A 13,815-nucleotide genomic window follows, 5' to 3' on the forward strand; every position below is an offset into this window, starting at 1 on the left:
TGACTTCATCTCGGCTAGACTATATACCACCTCTATACCGTCATCTGTTATTGGTTCTGAGGTATCCTCTTCACCGCTACTATTTGATATCAGAAGTTTTTCAAAATGCTCCTTCCAGATCCTCAGCACGCTGTTTGTATCTGTCACCAGGTTTCCTTCTTCAACTCTACAGGAGGATGTGCCTGCGCCAAAGCCTTCGGTTTGGTATTGTACCCTTTGGTAGAAATGATTATTCGGAAATCATCTTGCAGCGTTTTTTACATCAATATCAAAGGTAGTACCATAGGTTTCTTGATGGAGGTCTTTTGCTTTGTTGCTTTTTACTGCAGTTTGTAGGGAGTGGACAATTTGTTGCAATTGTGCTTCTGTATTATTATCGGGACAAGGAGTGCTTTCGACAAGCAAGATGGAAAGTTGAGCGGTGTAGACACCGGACACCGCCGGGAGGTCAGTGTCCACAACTGACATGATAGGAGACCAAGATAAGCATGGGCTTCGCCATGTTAAACCTAATCAGAGCCGTTTGCTAGTCCCCATATAAAGGTTCCGGCCTATTTAAGGAATTTTGAATGCACACCAAGTTATGAAGGATACAAAAAGTTCGGCCCAACCGAACTTAATGACGTTTTTACTTGTTGCCTTTACCCCTAAAAAACCACCAGACGAGATTTTTTACTTCCAAAGATTTATTTATAGTAGGTTCCTCAAAGACAAGAAAATATATTCGTATATTTTTCAGAATGACATGTCATGTAGATCACATATTAAATATGGTCCGATTCCATGTCAATGATACTTCATATATGCTATGATTGTTCTATCGATAGACATTGAACATCGACCGTCTAGATTCTAATCTGTATGTTTATTATTTGAAACTCTAAAATATATGTTCCTTATTTTATTCCCATCAAAACACTGTTCATTCCTTTGGCAAATCCAATTTTTTACACTCTCTCACGTACACAACTATTCGACTTTTAGACGCGGTGCTACCACTTTTGCGTTACTTAATACTTGGCCTAATAAATGTACTAATTGCGGTTAAATGCATGTTGCATGCAATTACTATCATTAAGGGTGGTGGTGGTATGAATTTGCTTGCATAGCACATCACCATATCGTCATCGTCGTGACCTATTCTCCACCAAAACACTCGATTCAAGTTTGCTGAAAGAAGACGGGTGTGTAAATGTAGGAAATAGGATTGAGTTGAGTGTAAGGTTTTAATTGCCTTCTGGTCAAATTGTGTTTACAAAAAGGTATGTTAATAGCAATCCGTAAGTTTGTGTGAACAATTTTTGTTTGTTTGAGGTTTAGTTTTAAAGTTCGGTTCCATCTGTCCTTTTTGTTTTAGATCCAAGGGGAGTTCGTTTAGGATGTTTGACAAAAAAAAACTATTTTCATTGTATGCAAATGCATGAAATTTGCCAATAACTATTAAGCACAATTTGTAATAAGATCGAAGAACATAACCCTAGTTATTTAAAAAAATTTTTATTTTTGTTTAAAACATTTTATGGATACTTAGAATAATTATCAATTTACTTATTGGTAATCTAAATGTGTCACTTTCTGTGTATATACATCCATCCACAGTAGTTGTTATCTCCAAATGCGAAAATACCTTCGGCATACCTTTTGCATACCATAACATTATTTTTGTTTACTTTGTTTGACCATAACTGGAAGGATTATACAGGACATGTGGAGCCAGCCGAACAAATGTCTCAACATACAGCTGTTATTTCGTTTCTGTATGTCAATTTTGCCTCAACCCGTTGACATTATCATTTTGCCTACCAACTATTCACAGACAAATTGGAAAATGTCAAAAATGACTGAAACTCAAAATGACTTTGTCACGACATTAAATTTACAAAATAGCCGAGAAGATATGCATAAGTACACACATGCAAAGAACTTAAGGCAAAATAAATGCTCCAAAAAGTTGTACTATTTGTAAGTGGCATAAAAGTGCAGCTGTTTCAGTTGAAATTTTCAAAAATAAATACAAAATTACTGACATTTATAAGGATGCTATTTAGGCATTGAGATTACCCTGACAATGGTGTATTAAAGTGTAACATCTGTAGACAAGGATTCAGAATTTACATTACATATTTTTCTAGAAAGAAGTTTTATTAAATTGGATGATATGAATAACAACGACGTCGCAGGTGAAAGTAGTCGGATTAAAAGGCAAGAAATCTTTAAATCAGAAGCAATAGAAGTATAAAAGAGATTTACCAATCCATATGCGCAATTTCAAAAATCTTTTCAAAAAGAAGAAGTCGAATACAAGTTCTTTGATTTGGCCTCAATAGATCCCAAATATGATCAATTGCCCTATTCCATTCGAGTGCTGTTGGAATCTGCTGTCCGTAATTGCGATAATTTCCATGTCCTAGAGAAGGATGTACAAAGTATTTTAGCATGGACACCTGATTTGAAACAGGGACAAAATGATGTGGAAGTTTCCTTCAAACCAGCTCGTGTTATCTTACAGGATTTCACTGATGTACCTGCTGTCGTCGATTTCGCTGCTATGTGCGACACTGTGCGCGATTTGAACGGTGATCCTGAAAAGATCAACCCAATTTGCCCCGCTGATTTAGTTATTGACCACTCAGTTTAGGTGGATTTTGCCCGTACATCTGACGCCCTCTCTAAAAATCAAAATTTGGAATTTGAACGTAACAAATAACGTTTTACTTTCCTTAAGTGGGGCGCTCGTGCCTTTAACAACATGTTAATTGTACCACCCGGTTCGGGTATTGTCCATCAAGTCAATTTGGAATATTTGGCCCGTGTAGTGTTCGAAGCTGATACTGAAGGCGGCAAAATGTTGTATCCTGACAGTGTTGTTGGTACCGATTCACACACCACAATAATCAACGGTTTGGGTGTACTTGGAATGGGTGGTGGAGGTATTGAAGCCGAAGCTGTTATGTTAGGCCAATCAATCTCTATGTTGTTTGCCCGAAGTTATTGGCTATAAGTTGGTCGGTAAATTGGGTCCTCTTGTTACATCCACCGATTTGGTCTTGACTATCACCAAACATTTGTGCCAATTGGGTGTGGTCGGAAAATTCGTTGAATTTTACGGCCCTGGTGTAGCTGAATTGAGCATTGCTGATCGTGCTACCATCAGTAACATGTGCCCTGAATACGGTGCTACAGAACAACTTGGTCTGCTGTGGCGTTTTGTCTGGCAACAGAAACTTTGAAGGACGTATTCACCCCAACACCAGAGCCAACTATTTGGCCAGTCCTTTGTTGGTAATTGCTTACGCTATTGCTGGGCGTGTTGACATAGATTTCGAGACTGAACCTTTCGGCATTGACGCCAACGGACAAAATGTTTTCCTTAGAGATATTTGGACAACACGCTCCGAGATCCAAGAAGTAGAAAACAAACATGTCATTCCAGCCATGTTCCAGGAAGTGTACAGCAAAATTGAATTGGGTTCAGAAGATTGGCAAACTTTGCAAGTCTCCGATGCTAAATTATATCCCTGGAATGGTGAATCCACCTACATTAAGCGTCCACCCTTCTTTGAGGGCATGACTCGTGAATTGCCCAAGTTTAATAGCATTAAGGATGCCCGCTGTTTGTTGTTCTTGGGTGACAGTGTTACCACCGAGCACATTTCTCGCGCCGGTTCTATAGCTCGCAACTCCCCAGCCGCTCGCTATCTTTCGGAGCGTAAATTGACACCCAAAGATTTTAACTCGTATGGCTCCAGACGTGGTAATGATGCTATTATGACACGCGGTACAATGCGTACTGACTTTACCTATAGGGAAATACAATACAGTAACTTTTATATACATTTTTGTCAATACAATTTAAATAAAATTAAGCTAGAGGAGTGATGAATATGGTTTAACCAATTTATACAAAAAAAAAAAATAACTATGCTAATATTAACATATAACAAAACCGGCCTATTATCGTTATTGTTAAAGTTTCAGGCTCATTTTCTAAACGAAGTGTATATAAAAACCAGTAAGAAAAGTAGTAAATTCGGACGGAGCCGATATCCTTCACCACTTTTGGTATATACGACAGACGTACTAATTTTGATGGATCTTTGAAAGACCATGAAATCGGACGAAATTGAATACGGGATCTGTATCTATATGAGAAACAACAAATGTTAATCTACAATCTATGCAAAATGCCATTTTGATTCAGCTTCTGATGTGTACCAATTATATGAATCGGACAACATTATCAATATCTGGGCCGATTAAAAAGCTTTGCACCCGCTATGCGGTATGCTGCAGCACATCGAACTGTGCAAAATTTCACGCGGATTTTTTGGTACATAATTTAGATGAAATCGGTCGAAAATATATATGGGGGCTATATCTGCATATACACTAATTTCAACTAAACTCACTAACGTGATTAACGTAGTAACGTAGGTTACGCAAAATTTCGTCGCAATCGGAGAAACGTTGCGTATTTAGGGCAACATTTAGATAAAATGGGCTGAAAGTATATACGAGAGATCTGAGGGGGTGTGAATGGAAAAGACTGCAGGAGTTCGGAAAAAACACGGAATTCCTAGATTCATAGGGAATCAAACCCAAATGCTTTTCTTTATTAATATACACTTCACTAATTCCTGATTTGTCCTTTTCCGCACATTTAGAGCGCACTATAGGTCTCACATGGCTTAAGTGTATGTCCTTCTCATGTTGGACATGTGGTGGTATCATCCACCCCTCTTTTCAACATAACCTAACCTATACGAGAGATATATAAATATTAGGTTGGGGAAAAAGAAATACATTACTTTTTCGGCAGTTGGCTGTACTGATAGATATCTCGTAAATTATAGATCTAACAATTTCAGATTTATGCTCGGTGACATTTCGCAGTAAAAAACCAGTAAGGAAAGTAGTAAAGTCGGACGGGGCCGACTATATGATACCCTTCACCACTACGGGTATATTAAACAGGACTATTAACATGAAATTGGATGAAATAAAATATGTGATATTTATCTAAATGTGAATCTACCTAGATCTATCCATTAACATGTCATTCGTATGTTACAATGGGACAAAAGTATGTAAATCGACTTCAAACAAATATAAATAGGTCATCCGTTGGGGAATGTCTGTACTTCTATAAAACGCAACTACGTAATTCTAGGCTCAATTTTGTACGTTGTGCAGAATTTGATGTCAATCTGACTAACATGAGGAGTTTGATGCCCAATTTACTTGAAATCGGGCGAAAATATATATGTTAGTTCTATCCAAATATTAAGCGATTTCACACAAACTTGTCACAGGTTAGGTTATACTAATTTCAGAACGTTTTGTTCCTATCACCCTATTGGTTCCTTGTCGCGTCAATTACTTAAAATCAATCTATAATAAAAGGGAGCTATATCTAAATCATTATCGTTATGCCAAATTTCGTGCAAATCGAAGGATATATGGGGACTTTGGTGCACCCTTTACATGAAATCGGACGAAACTATACATGGGAGCTATATCTAAATCTGGACCGATTTTCTCGAAACTTGGCAGACACCATTCTAGGCTCAATTCAGTACGTTATGTCAAATTTTGTGCAAATCGAAAGATATATAGGGACTTTGGGGCACCATTTACATGAAATCGGACGAAACTATATATGGGAGCTATATCTAAACCTGGACCAATTTTCTTGAAACATGGCAGACATCATTCTAGGATCAATTCAGTACGTTATGCCAAATTTCGTGCAAATCGAAAGATGTATAGGGACTTTGGGCACCATTTACATGAAATCGGACGAAACTATATATGGGAGCTATATCTAAATCGAAACTTGGCAGATATCATTCTAGGCTCAATTCAGTACGTTATACCTAATTTAGTGCAAATCGAAGGATATATAGAGACTTTGGTGCACCATTTACATGAAATCGGAGGAAACTATATATGGGAGCTATATCTAAATCTGGACCGATTTTCTTGAAACATGGCAGACATCATTCTAGGATCAATTCAGTACGTTATGCCAAATTTCGTGCCAATCGAATGATATATAGGGACTTTGGGGCACCATTTACATGAAATCGGACGAAACTATATATGGGAGCTATATCTAAATCTGGACCGATTTTCTCGAAACTTGGCAGACATCATTCTAGGCTGAAATTAAGTACGTTATACCTAATTTAGTGCAAATCGAAGGATATATAGAGACTTTGGTGCACCATTTACATGAAATCGGACGAAACTATATATGGGAGCTATATCTATATCTGGACCTGATTTTCATGAAACTTGGCAGACATCATTCTAGACCTAAATGATTAGGCTGTACCAAATTTCGTGCAAATCGAAAGATATATAGGGACCGTTTACATTAAATCGGTTAAATATATATATGGGAGCTATATCTAAATCTGAACCGATTTTTCCCAAATTCAATAGGGTTCGTCCTTGGGCCGAATAAGTGACTTGTGCCAAATTTCATCCAAATCGGATCATAAATGCGACCTGTACTTTGTTTACAATTTAACATCTACAGACGGACGGACGGACGGACAGACGGACGGACGGACGGACATGCATAAATCGACTCAGAAAGTGATTCTATGCATATTCTCAAAAGGAACCATGGGTCTATCTCGATTCCTTTTGCCTGTTACAAACATATGCACAAAGACATAATACCCTGTACCACAGAGTGGTGAAGGGTATAAATATATTCCTGTATTTTGTTTGGTGCATTCACTTGTGATTTACAGGGTGTTAAAAATGGAAGTGAACAGAGAGGCAATTTTAGCCGCATGGCTTATGCGGAGAAATGCTCGAGAAATGCCTTTCAAATGGGAACAAATCATACAACAAAACGGTACATATTTGGCCCAAATCGGATATACCGAAGCATGTTAGATAAAGTCCTATAGTTCATATATAAAGATTTTGTTTTCCCCCAACCTAATACCTAAATAAATGATATGCACGGACATGCATAAATCGACTCAAAAAGTGATTATGTGCATATTCTCAAAAAATAACTATAGGCCTATCATTTTCCTTTTGCATATTGCAAACATATGGACAAAGACATAATACCCTGTGCCACAGTGTGGTGAAAGGGGCACAATTCACCCATAACATAGTTTTTCAACTCTAAAGGATCAAGGGCGGGCATATATCCTAATACTAAACTGCATACCTATTAAAGAATGATCGTCATATTATTTGGATCAACGCCAATCTTATACCTAGGTCAACTAATAATGAAACAATTTTCTCAACTTATACGCAGAAGTGCACATTTGTTGCATTCTAAATAACATGTTTCATAGATAGCGCCGAAATTCTACAGAAAGTTAAATTTCATTGGTAGTTTTCGATCGAAAACTTTTGTTTTCCAAAATAAAATATACTTTCGGTTTTGAAGGAAGTGCCTCGGGTGGGAGTAATTGCCCTCTGTAGTACTGTGTGCTTCGATTGTAAGACGGATCGGGAGTCGGATTCTGTTTGGTAGACTTTCGGTGTCTCTGTAAAACTCTTTTTATACCCTTCACCACACTGTGGTACAGGGTATTATGTCTCTGAGTCGATTTATGCATGTCCGTCCGTCCGTCCGTTAAATTGTAAACAAAGTATAGGTCGCATTTATAATTCGAATTGGCTGAAATTTGGCACAGCTCATTTGTTTGGCCCAAGGACGAACCCTATTGAAATTGGGAAAAATCGGTTCAGATTTAGATATAGCTTCCATATATATTTTCGTCCGATTTAAGGTAAATGGTTTACCAAAGTCCCAATATATCTTTCGATTTGCACGAAATTTGGTATACAGTACTAGATTAAGTCTAGAATTATTTGTGTTAAGTTTCGTGAAAATCTGTTCAGTTTTAGATATAACTCCCATACACAACTTCGTCCGATTTAAGGTAAATGGTGTACCAAAGTCCCTATACATCTTTCGATTTGCCCGAAAATTGGCATAGCGTACTGAATTAAATCTAGAATGATGTGTGCTAAGTTTCGTGAAAATCGGTTCAGATTTAGATATAGCTCCCATACATATTTTCGTCCGATTTAAGGTATGTGGTGTACCAAAGTCCCTATATATCTTTCGATTTCTACGAAATTTGTCATAGCGTATTGAATTGTGTCTATAATAATGTGTGCTAAGTTTCACGAAAATCGGTTCAGATTTAGATATAGGTCACATATATAATTTCACCGGATTTTAGGTAAATGGTGTCCCTGGAAATCTTTTCATTTGGATGAATTTTGGCATGGCGTACTGAATTAAGTCTAGAATATTTCCCTGAAATCGATTCAGATATAGATATATAACAAAGACGCGACGTCTGTTAGGACATATATGTAGAATATACCCAAAGTGGTAAAGGGTATCATATAGTCGGCCCAGTGTGACTTTACTACTTTCCTTACTGGTTTTAAAGTAGAAAAGCGAACGGATCACATGATTGGGTTTGAACACTGTCACAACGTAACATCATTCGTACTTGGTCTAATGCTGGCAATGACATCTGAAAAACTTATGGTATCACATTTCGGAACTAATTTGTATTGTTGTGCATTGGATGTAAACCCCGTATTTTGATCCAATATAGGGAAAATACTTACTTGAGATTTGTAGCTGGAAATCAGTGAGCAGAGCAGTATAGTCGGACGGGCCGACCATATGATGCCCTACACAGCTACCACGAAAATCTAACTTTCTGTGGTTCTATATTCTGAGCCTGTGCACATTTTTCCGATATTTGCACCCTTTTGACCGAATATAGCAGCTCAACTTTCCATTTTTTTCCCGTGGTGAATATTAAAGCCATAAAATAAAAGTTTTGTCTCTTTAAGCAGTCGTTCTAAGTATTTGATCAGATCCCCTTCCCTAGAATTCTAGTCGTTCTAGGGAAGGGGATCTGATCAAATACTTAGAACGACTGCTTAAAGAGACAAAACTTTTATTTTTATTTAATTTGACAAAATAAAGTTTACGGTGCATTGCACCCCCTAAATATCATCTTAACATTACCAAAACTTTTAGGTGTCGTCCTTGAGTATAACTTCCCTTGGTATCAATTTAAAGTTCAATCACTTCTCCTGGTTGTACTATCAACTTCTCGGGTCTATGTCCTTCAGGAGATAATATAATACAAATTTTGTTATTTTTTCTCAAAAGTCTGGGTCCATTTGACCTGCTAAATATTAACCAATCTTCACTACAACATTCTTTGACCAGATTCCATTCCTGGTTCGCGTCATAATTATGGCCTCTAGAGCGATCAGGAAAAAAGACAATTTTTTGTTCAATTTCATCGCCTAAATATTACCGGATCATTACCAAAAACAGACCCCAGTAGATTATAATAATTTTGCATGTTAAAATAATAATTCTACCGTAAGCTGGAAATTTGAGCAATAAATAGGTCAACATATTTGTAAAATAATGGTAAAAGCTCTTTTTTGTATTTTCCCCTCTAAGTAGATGAAAAATAATATAGAGTGACTTTTACGTATTTGATCACCACTAAACTTTCGTAATATTTGACTTGTTTCAAAAATCTGCATTCGCAAATGCAATATACCAATAATGAACATATAATTGAACACGTACGCATTTGCTACTGAATTTACGCAAAATAATCGAATCAGACAGAAAAAAAAAACAAAATAAATGATAAATCAATGCTGGCGCTGACATGTACAAGTCAATGGTCGTCGCCGACATAAAGACCAAAAGTTCATTTGCATTAAAATCAAAATTGGAAATAATCTGCAGAGTGGCATGGCAAAATGTTTGTTTGGCTTTTGCATTGCTATTAAGATCGATGTCTTGGCCAAGCCAAAACAGTATCATTTATTAACATTCAAGTACAGATAACTATCAAATAATAAGTAAACATATTTAATCGCAACAACAGAATTTAATTTTCTTATACAAATACCTTTAATGGAATTATTTCGTATTAGAAAAGCCATATATAAATACACACATCACCCCTAGAAGACATGAATAGACTTGTTCACTGGAAAATCTGGCAAATCGTATTCTTAGACTATTATCTGTCTGTACTCCTTCTATCAGCACTCAAATCTCAAATGATATCTGTGACTAACTGCCCACGATGGGTATTTTGTATGTAATCGCACACAGTTGATTTCGAATAAATATTTTTTTCTGTGCAAGCTATTCGAAGTTAAACACGTGCGCAGTGGCAATTTTTGCGGTTGCAAGGAAAAACATGTTGACTAAAAGCAGAAGTACAAACTTATTTTAAATAAAAGAAAATCTAGTAATGTTGTAACACAAATAATATCGAGAGAAAATAAAAACAATTCCGAAACATGATAAAATCAAAGATTTGCATTTGGAGTATCGGACCCGAAGGCAAGAAACTGTGTAATTTGTTTGTTGATAAGCGTGCTTAGATTGTGTAGAATTTAAAAGATGTAGTCGATATGAGACCGGCATAAAGATATACTACATATACTAATGACAGGGTTTAAAATGCTAACGCCAAAATAGCAAAAACACAGAAAATTGGCGCACTGCTAACTAAATTCATCCTCAAACTATGCAGCACAGCCAAGCACAACTGCAACAAATAGCAATACATTACGAATAATTTTAGCAAGCAAAACTAAAGCTTCTTGATCTTGTCAGCAGCTACAAAATAGCAATGAACAACTACAACATAATTGTCAACGCGACTAACAACCAAAGCTTACAATGAAGACTAAGCACCTTGACTGTGGCTGCTTAGCAAGATTTTTAGCAAACAAAACCCGAGCATTTTTCGAGTTCAGTGTTGCCCATTGAAATTTTATAAATTAAATGAGATAATTAAAAATGGCGATTATGATAATATCATTTTTTCGAACAAAGACAATTAGTAATACTTGCTAAAGAGTTTAATTTAATATATTATTTAGTTTTTAGTACTATTATTGACAGTTTTAATTGCGATTTGACAAGCTTAAATTAAATAAAAACGCACAAAATGAAATGCCGTTTTTCTAATTCTGCGTTGGCAACACACAAACATAAAAACAACCCTCGGCTGATTATTCGTCGGCAGCGAAATATGAATATGTAGTCGTACTGCCGATTAGTCATAACAAAAAAAGCTCGCATGTGCAATACGTGCTTAGCACGGATGCTACGAACTAAAAAAGCTAGCCGTTTGCTGATTTAGTCATAATGTCAATATTTTTTAGCAGTAGCTCTGTAAGACTAATGCTAATATTTTTTGATGCTGCATTTTAAACCCTGACTAATGACTGTAATATTGAGAGTCGCTCCTTCAAAATAAAAATATAAACCAGTAAGGAAAGTAGTAAAGTCGGACGGGGCCGACTATATGATACCCTTCACCACTATGGGTATATTAAACAGGACTATTAGCAAGAAACTGGATGAAATAAAATATGTGATATTTATATAATTGTGAATCTACCTAGATCTATCCATAAAGTATGTAAATCGGCTTTAAACAAATATAAATAGGTCATCCGTTGGGCTATGTCTGTACTTCTAGAAAACGCAACTATATAATTGTATGCTCAATTTTGTACGATGTGCAAACTTTGATGTCAATCTGACTAACATGAGGAGTTTGATGCCCAATTTACTTGAAATCGGGCGAAAATATATATGGTGCGTCAATTACTTAAAATCAATCTATAATAAATCTGGACCGATTTTCACGAAACTTGGCAGACATCATTCTAGACCTAAATGAATAGGCTGTACCAAATTTCGTGCAAATCGAAAGATATATAGGGACTTTGGGGCATCATTTACATGAAATCGGACAAAACTATATATGGGAGATAGATCGAAATCACGACCGATTTTCATGAAACTTGGCAGACATCATTCTAGGCTCAAATTAGTACGTTATGCCAAATTTCGTGCAAATCGAAGGATATATAGGGACTTTGGTGCAACATTTACATGAAATCGGACGAAACTATATATGGGAGCTATATCTAAATCTGGACTGATTTTCTCGAAAGTTGGCAGACATCATTCTAGGCTCAATTCTGTACGTTATGCCAAATTTCGTGCAAATCGAACGATATATAGCGACATTGGTGCACCATTTACATGAAATCGGACGAAACTATATATGGGAGCTATATCTAAATCTGGACCGATTTTCTCGAAACTCGGCAGACATCACTCTAGTCTTAATTCAGTACGTTATGCCAAATTTCGTGCACATCAAAAGATATATAGGGACTTTGGGGCACCATTTACATGAAATCGGACGAAACTATATATGGGAGCTATATCTAAATCTAGACCGATTTTTACGAAACTTGGCAGACATCATTCTAAACCTAAATGATTAGGCTGTACCAAATTTCGTGCAAATCGAAAGATATATAGGGACCGTTTACATTAAATCGGTTAAATATATATGGGAGCTATATCTAAATCTGAACCGATTTTTCCCAATTTCAATAGGGTTCGTCCTTGGGCCGAGTAAGTGACCTATGCCAAATTTCATCCAATTCGGATCATAAATGCGACCTGTACTTTGTTTACATTTAACATGGACAGACAGACGGACATGCATAAATCGACTTAGAAAGTGATTCTATGTATATTCTCAAAAGGAACCATCTCGATTTTTTTTGCCTGTTACAAACATATGCCCAAAGACATAATACCCTGTACCACAGTGTGGTGAAGGGTATAAAAAAGATCCTTATAAGAGCCAGGAGAATTATAAACGACTGTGAAAGAGAATTACCAAACCGTAGATAAAAACGTTCAAGTTGGAAAATTCGGCTATTGCTTTTAATATACGAAAAGGCGAACGGGCCTTTATTTAGCCGATATGCCTAAACCGAAAATTAGGTGGCATAATTTTGAATAATTTAAATAATGTCTGAATATAAGTTTTTCATTCACCAGGAATCTGATGTGAAAATATCGGAAATAGGACGAGCCTCTTCTATCGAACCGGAACCCGGATTGCCAAATTACAAATTTGCTTATTTTTGACCAGAAACTAAGTTAAACCAGTGAGCGGAGCAGTATAGTCGGACGGGGCCGACAATACGATACCCTACACAACTTCCATGAAAATCTAACTTTCTGTTTTTCTATATTCTGAGGTTGGGCAATATTACGCGATATTTGCACACTTTTGACTGGCTAGAGGTCAGCAAATGTTACTAATAATCAGTACAGTCCAGTGTGGTACTAAGTTACTAAATAATATATGAATACGTAAGCACCCGTAAGTATTTAAGTGTAACTTCCGCATCCGAGTACCTACGACAATATAATTGGTATCAATTTAAAGGTCAACCACTCCTCTTGGATATACTATCAACTTCTCGGATCTATGTCCTTCAGTGGTAAATATATACGCTATAGAATACAAATTTTGTAATTTTTCACACAAAAGTTAGGGTCCATTTGACCCGCTAAATATTGACCTATCTTTATCAAAACAGGCCTATTCTTTGGCCCGATCCCCTTCTCCACGTGTTTGGGCCATAATTGCGGCCTCTGGAGCGACCAGAAAAACCGACAAAAATAAAGCTTTTGGTCCATTTCATCCCCTGAATATTAACCGATCTTTTCCAAAAACAATAGGGGTCTTCATTGGCCAGAACCCATCCTACATGCAAAATTTCGTGAAGATTGGTCCGCAACTGCGGCCTGTATCGTGTTTACAAATTATAATGAACATACGGACGGATGGGCACACATGTCTAGATCGACTTAATGGTGGGTCTAGGGCCAATTTTAGAGGACTCTAAGGCTGATTTAAAAACGAACTAGGG

General features: G+C 36.7%; 1 pseudogene; it reads left to right on the top strand.

The window, feature by feature from the left end:
* Positions 1-1,837: 1,837 nt before the first annotated feature.
* On the top strand, positions 1,838-3,820 carry LOC133330876 (cytoplasmic aconitate hydratase-like; annotated as a pseudogene).
* The last annotated feature ends 9,995 nt before the right edge of the window (positions 3,821-13,815 follow it).

The sequence above is a fragment of the Musca vetustissima genome, unplaced genomic scaffold (genome assembly GCF_032173495.1).
Source record: "Musca vetustissima isolate MV318-11 ecotype Yass unplaced genomic scaffold, APGP_CSIRO_Mvet_v1 utg119839, whole genome shotgun sequence".
NCBI classification, from domain to species: domain Eukaryota; kingdom Metazoa; phylum Arthropoda; class Insecta; order Diptera; family Muscidae; genus Musca; species Musca vetustissima.